Source organism: Callorhinus ursinus, unplaced genomic scaffold (genome assembly GCF_003265705.2).
Source record: "Callorhinus ursinus isolate GAN/ISIS: 27379988/994484 unplaced genomic scaffold, GSC_fseal_2.0 scaffold14, whole genome shotgun sequence".
NCBI classification, from domain to species: domain Eukaryota; kingdom Metazoa; phylum Chordata; class Mammalia; order Carnivora; family Otariidae; genus Callorhinus; species Callorhinus ursinus.
This window is the reverse complement of record NW_027397076.1, coordinates 34,119,769-34,132,195: the sequence shown is the minus strand read 5'-3', so window position 1 is coordinate 34,132,195 and position 12,427 is coordinate 34,119,769.

The following is a 12,427-nucleotide window of genomic DNA, read 5'->3' as shown; positions in this document are numbered from 1 at the left end:
GACACATTTTTCTATACATATGAAATATGCTATCCTAGTAAAACATAAAATAACAAAGACAGAAAGCATATGGGTGCCTATGGATTCCGCTATTGGTTCATCATTAAAATTTTATTCAGAATGAAGTATGAACTTTCCCTGGAGCTAGCCCTTGGTCCCAATGCATTGTATTGTCACCTTTCCCTTCTTTCCCTCTGACGCTACGAAAGTCAGACTCATCCAAGATGTCGGTAATAGATTTACAAACTGCTGATTCTCCTGCATTAGCTCTTTGTCCATCCCAAGACACTACTTAGGCTGCACTTACACCATCCATCATCCTGAGCAGCACACAGATGTGAGTCTTCTATTATGGCTTACCCTAGCTACTTGGGGCCAGTGAAACACATTTTCTACAGGCTTGGTCATTGTTTTGGGTTTCCTTGAACGAGGCCACTTTGGAACAACTCATTCACCCAACAGCCCAAATTACTAAGAGTATCCTGAGAATGTGGCTATGGCTTGATTAGATCATTTAATCCCAATCCACTCTGTTAAATTGTTTTCTTGCATAACTATAAGATGATGTAAAAGAACATCTCCCAAATACGGGACTTCATGCCTCTATCACTGACACGTTACTCTTTGAAGCCTAAAGTCATACTTCAATGCTTCTCTCTGTCTTATACTTCCTTCTTCCCCTCATCCTTGCAGCTGCATGTCTACAGTGGGGAAAAGGCTGATTTATTAGTCTATGGCTTGGTTTTGAGAAACATTTTTAGATTAAAATATTCCTTTGTGAAAGACCTTCACAACAGGGAAGGGAGAGTTAGAGGAAATCTTATTAAAAATGTTCAGACTATAACACGGCCACTAATATTCCCAAATAACTAAACAGTCATCTGTCTATGGCCATAATTTTGACTCATTCATCAGAATCCATGTGTGCTGGGACAACGCTAGTGTCTATTCATTGACTATACCAGGAAAAATCATCTGAAGTCAAGTTACAATGTGATATGCTATGGAACATACATTCCAAAAACACTGGCAAAATCTGCTGACATCTCACTGATACATAATTTAATTTCACATAATTAAATAAATATATATTGAGTGCCCATATGAGCCAGGAAGTGTTTTTAGTACTTGGGATACGTTGCTGAACAAAATAGATAAAAATTCCTGCCTTCTTGGAGCTTACATTCTAAGAGGGAGAAATACACATTTAACAATAAATATAAGAAAAAAGCAAATTATATAGTATGATGGGAGGTGATAACTGCTATAGGAAAATGTAAAAATAGATCAAAGGAAGGGGAACCTGGGGAGTCACGGTCAGGGAGAGGATATGAGGGCAAAGAGTTTGCCAAATAAAATAGGGTCTTTAAGAAAAGCCATGTGGAGAATGTGAGCATTGAGCAGAAACTGGGAGTTGGTAAAGGAGTTATCAAAGCAGATACCTGGTTAAAACAATTTTCCGGGAGGAGGGAAGAGCTACAGCAAAGCTTTCATGGTACCATAGGAATATTAACCAATCTGAAAAACTATACTGTGTCAGAAATAATTTCCAGCATACCTTTAAATATATAAAGTATGTAAGACGAAATGCAGTTGAAAAAATGCCAAATTAGACTTAATAAATAATTCTCTACCAGAGCTTTTTATTAATTCAAGTTGCACTGATTTTAAATTACAATAATACAACGTCCAAATAACAAAGTTATTTGGCTCAGAGATTATAACTGCTCAAGGCTAACTGAGAAAGCAACTCAGAATTCTACTTTTTTTCCCATGTTTTTGGTAAACATCTTGTTAATTTGGTAAACATCTTGTTAATAAGGTAAAAGAAACACCTTGTTAATTTAGAAATATGGGTGCATAGTGTGGCACTTTAGTCATCTTAGGAACTTAGAGAAAAACTTAGTGAACTGCCTTTATACTCAACAACTTAAAAAAAAAGTCAATCCATTTCATTTTGGATGAGAAATTTAAGCAGGAAAAGAATGAGAAAAATCCCTAGCAAGCATTTTTGTGTTCTCAGCCTCCTGCTTGGCAAGTGGCATCAAAATATTTGGGTTAGGTGTTGTCCAAATGCTGGAGAATAAAGATTTCACCAATTCTCTGTTTCTTAGAATAGCTTAAGCAAATAATTTTGATTTTTTATTATTTGGGGATGGAATAGAAGGTGACCTCATTTTATATTTTAATAAAATGTATTTTTTATTCAATTCCATGTGATAAATGCCCACCAAAATACTACTTTGTTATTAATACAAATGGAGAAAAAATATAAACCATTCCTCTTTGCAAGAGTGTCATCTGGATCCTCTAGTCTTAGAAATACTCTACTTCAGAAAAGAAGGTAAGCAACTAGTCTAGATTTTGACTGCAGAACTTAAATTAAAATCATATTTTGTATTAGGTCTATGCCAAAAGTGATGATCACAAAGATTGGAAAACATATTCCTTTCAAACCAAATTCATTTACAAATTTAGAAATGAAATCAAATTTAACTACCTTTGAATCAGCCATAAACATAATTAGGCAGCAGTCCAAATTTACCTCCTTTTTCTAGGAAGTGGGCAAAAACAGGCACGATATTTCTAAAGTTTTCCTTTACCTAAATTAATTGTCCTCAGTCTGAAGTTGAATATTCTAAATTACAAAGGGGGAAACATGCACTGCCCAACAGACAAAACAGAAAAAAAGACAATAAAGTGTGCCCATAGATCCTACTAACTGGTGGTAAACATGGCTAGCATTTTGTTTTGTGTACTATACTCCTACCTTGGGTATATATGTGTTTATGCATGCATGTGACTTATAATTATTGTTCATTTTAACATAATTTTTACATTCCTGGGATCAAACTGTAGATTTGGAAGATTTTCTTTACCTCATAGTAGGGTGGGAACATATTTCCATGTCAGTATTTCTAATTGTTATGTAGCATTGCACTCTATTTCTATTTTTGACCTAGCTTTTAGAGCTCTTCCTCAATTAAAGTGAACTGCTATTGAAGAACAAGAAAAGGCATTCAAATGATGTTCACTTACCCTCTAAAATATTTGAAAACACGTATGGGAGAATGAAAGGTATGTTTCTAACATAGCTGTTCTAGGGCTGTTGAAGCCATTGACCCATAAAAAGAAGAAATTCCAAAGTATCAAAACCAGGTGTCAGGAATGGGACATCAGGGACTCTGAGTCACACCTCAACCTGTAGCAAATTAGGAAGAACCTAAATGTGTACATTCCAATTAGGGCTCCTGCCTTTTCTAAGACTGGTGTCTAAAAGCAGAAGGTAAATGAAAAGACTTTATTCCCTTTTTCATTATCCCTGGATACCTCAGTTGACTAACACTGAAATTATCATCACAAGAAATACCATTGGGTAAAAAAAGACTGTAAAGTGAACTGTATAAAGAGGAATTATAAGTAATTGTGGTATCTCCTTTCTTTTTAAAAATTACTTTTCTTTGCTTCTGATCTCTTTTTATTAAAAACAAACAAAAAACCTTAACAATACACTATCTTCTCCTGCTCCTCCTCAAATGTAATGACTGTTATGATTTTTATGGTCTATCATTCCTAATCATGTTTTCGAACTTTATTGTAGGTACCCATAAACAACATGCAGCATTTTTTATTTTAAAATTTACTAACTGGCATTATACCCCATATAACTAAATTGTTTCCACTTTTTCCTCCATTACAGTTTATTTTTTAATTTAATACATCCCTGCACATTTTCCAAGCATATTTACCTTTATTTCTCTAAGGCATACACATAAAAGTTATATTGCTCATTCATAGGCTATAACCATCTTTACCTTGACCTCAAATCACTGGATCGCTCCTTATAGTACTGGTACCAACTTGCATTCTTAATAACAATGTATAAGAATACCAATTTTCCTATAGGTCCCCATATAAGTATCAGACTTACTAATTATTTTGCCATATCACTGCATATGAAATGGTATCTCATTTTTAAAATTTGTCTTTTCCTGACTACAAATAAGAGCATGTTTAAAAATGTTTAATGAAAAACAGTGCTTCCTATTCTGTAAATTGCCTTTTTGTATCCTTTGCTTATTTTTCTTCTACTAACTGATTTTTAGAAGTCCTGCATATATTCTAGAATTTAGATAATAAGCATTTGATTTTTATTATGCTGCAAAAATCTTCTGTCATTGTGTGATTTTTCTTTTCATTTTTAAAGTGTGCTTTGGTCAATAGTTCTTAATTTTAATGTTGTCATACTTAATAATCAGTCAATCTGGATAGAGATTTATCAATTTTATTGATAATTTTCACAAAACAATTTTTGTTTCATGATTCTTCTCTTTTTTGTTTTTAATTTCAAAGATTTCTGCTTTTATCTTTATCCTCTCTTCTGCCTGCTTTGGATTTATTCTTTTTTCTTCTTTCTTTGATTTGTGAAAATGTTTTTAGTATGTCAATAATCACTGCTTTAGTGCTTTCCACAAATTTTCTTTTTTTAAGATTTTACTTATTTATTTGACACAGAGAGAGAGAGCAGAGCGGCAGGCAGAGGGAGAGGGAGAAGCAGACTCCCCACTGAGCAGGGAGTCCCATGTGGGGCTAGATCCCAGGACTCTGGGATCATGACCTGAGCCGAAGGCAGTTGCTTGACCAACTGAGCCACCCAGGCGCCCCTCCACCAATTTTCTTAATTGTATTTTCATTTTCACTCAATTCAAATTAATCTCAAATTTCTTACAAATTTTCAATACATAGGTGATTTAGAAGTGTGTTGTTTGATTTCCAAATATTTGGGGGGATTTGCTATTTTTGTTATTATTATCTGAGTGAATTCCATTATGATCTGAGAGTATATGCTACATGATTTCAAATATTTTAACTTTGTTAGAGACTGTCTTATACCAAGAATATAGTCTATTATGGCGAATGTTCTATGGGTACTTGAAAAAAAATGTGTATTCTGTGTGGCATGTTCTAGAAATGTTAATCAGTTTAAGTTGGTTCATAGTGTTGCTCAGGTCTTCTATATCCTTATTGATTTTCTTTTTTTGTCTACTTGTTGTATTGATTACTGAGGGTTTGAGTATAGAATTCTCCAAGCACGTGTGTGGATTTCTTTATTTCTCCTCTGAGTTCAATCAATTTTTGCTTCATGTATTGGGAAGATCTCTTGTTAGGTGCATATTGTTATGTCTTGGTGAATTGATATTTTAATCATTATGCAATATTTTCCAGAGGCCTTTTTATCCTTGAAATATTTCTTGTTCTGAAGTCTAGTTTGCTGATACTAAAGCTGCTTCAACTCTTTTTTGATTAACATTTATAGAGTTTTATCTTTTGACCTTTTTACCTCTTTATTTTTAATGTGGGTTTCCTGTAGACCTTACATAGTCAGGTCTTTTTGTTTTGTTTAAATATAAGCTAACAATCTCTGTTTTGATTGGTCTGTTCAGAGCACTTATATTTAATATAATTATTGGTATGACTAGACTTAGTACTACCGTTTACTTATTTATTTCCTGTTTGTCCCCTCTTTTTATGTTCACCTATGCCACCTTCCTTTCTTTCTTTTGGATTATTGGAGTATTCTTAATATTCCATTTAAATTTATCTATTGCATTTTTGATGAGTTTTCTTTGTATCATTTCTTTTTTTCTTTTTCTTTTCTTTTTTTTTTAAGAGAGAGAGAGAACACACGCATGCACCAGGAGGAAGGGTGAGGGCAAAGGGAGAGGGAGAGAGAGAATCTTAAGCAGATATCTTTCTCTTCTCCTTCTATGACTCCAGCGACATAACTGTTAGTCCTTTTGATATTGACCCAGATTTCCCTGAGGCTCTGCTGATATTTTTCTATCTGTTTCTTTCTCTCTATTCTTCAGATTGTACGTATATCTATTGTTCCATTGTTAATTTCACGGACCCTTTTCCCATCTTGAATCTACAATTAAGCCTATCCAGTGAATTATTACAAAAAATGTGCTTTCCAATTCTAAAATTTCCATTTGATTATTTTTTATAGTTTCTGTTTTTTGGCTAAGAACTCTTATCTTTCCACTCATTTCTAGTATGTTTAACTGTGTAAGAAATAGTAGCTGCCTTAAAGTCTACTGGTAATTCCAACATCTGAGTCATCTTGGGGTTTGAGAAGTGGTCACACTTTCCTGGTTCTGGATATATTAAGTGATTTCGGATTTCATCCTGGATATTTTGAACGTTGTACTCTTCAGGATCTGGGTCATGTTAAAAATCCTCTGGACAATGTAAGGTTAAGGGATGCTCAGTTAAGTCTACAAGTTCTGCCTTGCCTTCTGGTGCTGGTAGTAGTTTCAATGTCAGTTCAGTTGTTGAAGTCTTTGTTAAGCTTCTTTGGATCTGTTCCGTGCATTCATGGCTCAAGAAATTGTTTGTGATGGCTGGTGGTTTAAATTGTAGTGCAGTTCTCAAAGTCTTTGCTATGCTGTTTTGAGCCTAATGCATGTGTAGTTCAAGGTCAGCATGGGCCTTTCGCAGGTTCATATCATAGAATTAGAGAGGTCCATTCTCCTTAGCTGACGTCTGCTCCTACCCATCCATGGTTTGAAGGTTAGCCAGATTTGGGGGCAGAACTTATATACGTGATTTGGGGCTCCTCCTTTCTTGTTATCTTTTTTATGGGGTTCTTTTCTGCTTTTCTAGTAGCAGAAGTTGCCCCAAACTCCATCCCCTAGTTCTTTGTCCAGAAGAACTACAAGTTTCCTAATGGAGTTCTAGCTGCCCCACATGATGCATGCCTTCTAGCTAAACGCCACAAGAATGAGTAACATGCTCTGTGCCATTCCCTTCAAAGTTTTGCTTGTCCTCTCTAATCTCCCTAATTTTATCTTCTCTTCAGTGCCTTAAGTTCATCTTTTTTGTATCTTTTGTTCAGTATTTATTATCTGTGAGAGCACTGGCCTAAACCAGAATCATACACAGAATTTTTTTTACTCCCTATTTATAATAGTCCTTAATGGCTCCACGTATATGGAGAGGTCTCTCATTTTCCAACTGTCTGGGTTACTAAAGATTTATGATTAGTCTGTATTGGAAATTAAAACCTAATGTCCAAGTTATTACAGAATATGGTAACCTTCCTAATTTTCCCCTTCTCTGTACCACCGCATTCACCGCTATTTTAACATCTTCTCCCTGTTTCAACGTTAAGTTGTGTGTTTAGTATCCTGACTTCCAAGTGATTTTTGTCACTTGGGGATATCACTTCCTTTTTTTTGAATTTGGCTATACTTTAAATTTAATGGTCATAATTTATTCATCACTTCCAGGTATTTTCTAAAGCAGAAATTAGTTTAGCCCACCATTTTGTCAGAATGAGAGCACTATTTTGCCTTCTTTATTATTTGGTTCTTCGTTTTGGAGCATTCTGAAGTAGTAGTATTATATATTCTTGGTATAATGGTCATTGTCACTTAATAGAAAAGATAATGATTTTAGTGATGATAATTTTTACTAAAAATAATCCTTATAATCAAAAAAAATGGGAGTATTTCTTTCCCTCTTTCAAATTTTGTTCTACAAAAATGCAAGAATGTATAACGTGCAACTCAGTGAGATCACCATGGCTTACCACTAGCTCATATTATCAGCAGGACATTGTTACATAAGCACCAGCATGGAATCAAGTACAGTTTATTCAGTGTTGGGAAGCTGAATCGGGAACATGTTTTTCTTCTTGAATTGTCCTCAAGAGCTCTTTAAATACATTGAACAGATATATAAAAGTTAATCCATGTAATCATTGCCTTCTGCTTACTTAATAGGCCTGAAATGGCTTCTAAAAATTTGTTGTAACTGCAATCATAGTTATATCTGCTTGGCTGAAAAAAGACAAAGGCCTTTTCAAAATCTAGAGCATATACCTGTGAGTGTTTATTTGGGAGCATAGAGAAGGTCAACAGTAAAGAACATTTCCTCAATCATTTTGTCATTTCTCCTTTATTTTTAAAAAGGAGAGTAAAACTCCACACCTAGAAAGTGTACTAAAAGTGTTGCTCTTTCTCAGAGGATCAAGGTGAATGACGGCACAAAGTGCTAGAGGAACATGCTATGTATTTATTAGAGTGTAAAACATTAGGGTGAGAGTGAGGAGAAATTAAATGTGGAGGAAGACTGTATCAAGACATAGAAGTATTTATGTGCCACTCAAAGGAACTTAAACTTCATCCCATAGTCAGTGGAGAGTTTAAGTGTTTTAAGAACAAGAGTGACATGATCAAGTATATATTGTAGAGACCACTTTGGTTGTGTGCAGAGGACTGATTAAAGAATTGGAGCAAGACAAGAGTAAAAGAAGACAGGAAGCTACTGAAATTGTGTAGGCAAGAGATGGGGAGGGTCTCTACTTGGCCAGTAGAAGTAGGTAGACAGAGGAACAGAAAGAGAGTACATGCCAGAAACATTCTGAAGAAATAATTGGCATGGCTTGGTGATGGATTGAATGAGAGATATATAAGAGAGAGTTGAGCCAAGAATGACTTCCATGTTCCTGGAGAAGATCGGACCACCAACTAGGAGAATCAGAGTAGAGAGTGCAGGGATAACGGGCACTGTTTTTGAAATTCTGACTTTGAACTAGTGTCAAGTGCAGGTGCACAGCCTACATTTGGATTTCTATGACTATATCACAGGATAAAGAGGCTAGAACTGAAAGCAAAAGCATATACGTGGAAGATAAAGACATCAGACTAAATCAGATAACTCATCAGCAGTGTGTGAAGAGAAAAGAGCAATGGGATAAGATACTGAAGTCTGATTAACTTCAGTATTAAAGAGAGGGAGCAGATGAAGGAGACTTTACCTGTCATTAAAGGTAACAAGGGTGTCAAGTCTTAGATAACATCAAAAAGCATGAGGGATCAACAATATCCAACACCATCAGGGAGATAGAATTTGTCCCTCTATATAAGCACATTCGCAATGCTCCTCTGTTTCATACCTTACCATCACACAGTACCTATTTCTCATGAAGAGCTTTTTAAAAATGACATGAGCCACTAAGGGTGCAATAAGTCCATAATGCATCACAAAATGAAGAAGGAGTAGGAGCATTTGTTCACAATTGTGACCTTCACAGTCATGCTGGGAAAGCAGAGAGCAGGCCTATGGGGGTACACTTACCAAAGGGTTCATGCCAGCTCAGGATTAATGGAAAGCCACAGATGGTTAGCTGTACACGATGGGCGCACCCTCCCTGAGACACATTTTAAGCAAACTGATGCTCTTGTGGACAGCTACGTAGCTATTTGGACTCTATCTGTGAGTACTATAATGTGTGTTTTGATGTATATTTGATGTGGGTTTTTAATGTATCTTAGAATAAACTCTCTGCACAGCTATATTCTTTCCTGTGCCCCAAAAGGCTGTTACTGGTGAATCTTATGAAAAATTAACAAGAATCTATTTCCCATACTCTATCTGTCACAGATTAAGAATGGCATATGTTGATAAGCACAAGCCATTCATTTATTTCTGAACCCAGAGGCACTGGAAAGCATCACAAATCATGTGGTAGGACTGGGCAAACTCAATGATTTATCTAAATGATGTTCAGAATTTCATGTGTAAATAAACCTCCTTGGTGACTATAAATCCAGAGAACGCTATTTCTTTTTGTAAGGGGCAAAATATATTATCCCATGAATTGGGTCCCAATTCATACATTCCTGACTACACCTGCTTTTAACTTAGATCTTGCAAGTTAGAACAAAACCACTCAAGTCAGCATCCCACCAGTGATGAATATAGAGCCTGAAAGAGGGCGGCTAAACTGAGAATTAACTGAGAGAACCTTGCTTATACTACAGAACCCTTGTTGCAACAGACCTTTGTCAAAGGTATTCAAGTTCAATGCCTATCTTGCTACCTTGCAAAAATGAAAAGAATAACCATCCCCACTAAAACTAGAAATAAAATAAAAGCTTTATGGAACCCCGCCTGAAAAGTTCTGGGTCAATCTTTTTTTTTTTTAATCACACAATAGCACAGGGAGATTTAATTAGAATATTTCCCTCTGTCCAGTTCAATACAGTTTCCAGAGAATACTTGAAATTCTGGGCAAGGGAATGATGAAGAAAAAGCATAAATTTTAAGAGGCATTAGACAAGTTATTTATCCTTTGTAACTTGTTTCCTCATCTGTAAAATGAGAATAGAATCTTCTAGTGTTAGTGAGATTACATTATATAATGTATATAAATAAAACTTTTAACATAGTGCTTAGTACATATAAAACATGATTAAAGGTGGTCATTATTACTATCATTATGGAGTCTGCAGTAACACTCATTTACTACTTGCAAATTCACTTGTCCTGTACTTGCAGGTGACATGGAAAGAATCAAAAACTGAAGAAAAATCATGAGAAAAAAAAAATGAACCAAATAATATTCATTAACTTTACCTGTAAATTGGGGGGAAATTTTCTATTATTCTCTTAAGTGGCTATGTGTGTATACGTGTTCTATAGAAATATATGTGTTCTACAGAAACATAGTTTGACAAAACACTTCACAAGATAAAACATTATTACACACCGTGAAATACGCAAACTCCTTTTTATCCAGGGAGGAATTCTTGCTCACTGTAAGAATTGAGTCTTCACATAGGACTTTTTTTTTTTAAGATTTTATATATTTGACAGAGAGAGAGACAGTGAGAGCAGGAACACAAGCAGAGGGAGTGGGAATGGAAGAAGCAGGCTTCTGGCCAAGCAGGGAGCCCAATGCAGGGCTCGATCCCAGCACCGTGGGATCATGACCTGAGCTGAAGGCAGACGCATAACGACTGAGCCACGCAGGTGCCCTGGACTTTTTTTTATTGTAAAGTATTTCTACTCATTTTTTTCTGCAACAAATAGAAATCAAAAATAAATGACTGCAACAATTATGTCTAGCTCACAAACTTGCTTCTTTTCCAAAGATACGTGCATTCAGTGTTGTAATTTTTTTATATTGTACACATATCATAATAGCCATGTTTTCTTTAACTCAAATTACTTCTCCTTTAGATGAGAGTTCAATACATCAGCATGCATCATTCTTCCAGGTATTTTGCCACCTGAACAAATTTGAGATGCCCCCAGCTAATGTAAGAGAATGGCTAATTTCAGGAGTAGGCTATAAATCTCCAGCAATGAAGGATTACACCGAGTTTGAAGGTCTCCAATGGAAGATATGATGAAGCGAGGTGGTGGAAAGAAGGTATTGTCATAACAAATGGGAAGTTAAATAATTGTGATGCAGTACTTGTGGTACTTTGTAAATTACTTCCTACGCATAAAAATGTGTTGAGTGAATGAATACTGGTATCCCACCAGAAGAGAGAACTGTCCTGACCAGTGTTTATAATGAAGAAACATCCCCAAGCACCGTGGGGAAAAAATTCAAATATTCAATATTTGTTCTTAATGAAAACCTGAGAAAAGCAAGCAGCAGCAGGAGAATACACTGTAATTATAAACGAGAAAGATGGAACTATTTCTGAACCTGACACTAACCCATGAACAGTTCCAAGAATGGGACATTTAGCAGCCAAGGACCGTTTGTTACAAATGTATCCACCCATTCAATCCACACTTAATGAAGCACTTGCTTCATTGCACGCTCTGTCCTGGGCACCAGGGACTCAGAGATCAACAAGAAGCCACCTAAGACTCTATAGAACTCTGAGTATATTTGAAAAACAGATGAGAAAGTGGAGCAATTACTGAACAGCAAATTAACTGACATGGGGTCACAGATGAGGATCACCTCACTTGGCTCAAAGATGCCAGAATGCTTCCAAAAGGAAATTACACTTGAGCTGACTTTGAAGGACCCGCAGGAATCCCTAAAAGGAGGAGAAAGTATAGAAAACTTTCCAACATACAAAACCTCGGAAGTATAAGAGCACATGAGGTATTTAGGGGAATGACAAGCAGTGTTTCATTGTAGAACGTGTTGTGTTGGGTAGGAGAAAGTCTGTAGGAAGATGACGGGGACCCAGTCATGAAGCCTTGTGTAAAAAAGAGATTCAAAGATGTCTGTTGTCTAGCTCCTTCTGGAGATTTGGCTCCAGTGTTCCGTGTGTTTCTGAGGTGACAGCGATTCAGTAGTTTTTCTTACTGATGGCTGGCTATACTTGAGTCACAAGGGCGAATTTGAGAATCATCTCTGAGCGGGAATGACCAGGAAGTTTTGTCTAAAAGCCGCTAAGGATCTTGAGCCAAGCATGAGAAGCCAAAATCTAATGCCAAATGGGACTCTGAGAACTAGACAGATGCATGCAGGGAGCAGGAGGATAGAACAGGGAAATTGGTATCAATCTGGACTAAATCTGGAGGCGGCTGAAAAAGCCGTGGTGGGATGTTTTAGCAGTCCTGGCAGTTTGTTTATGTGGGTGGTTGGTCTGAGGAGCCACAGTAG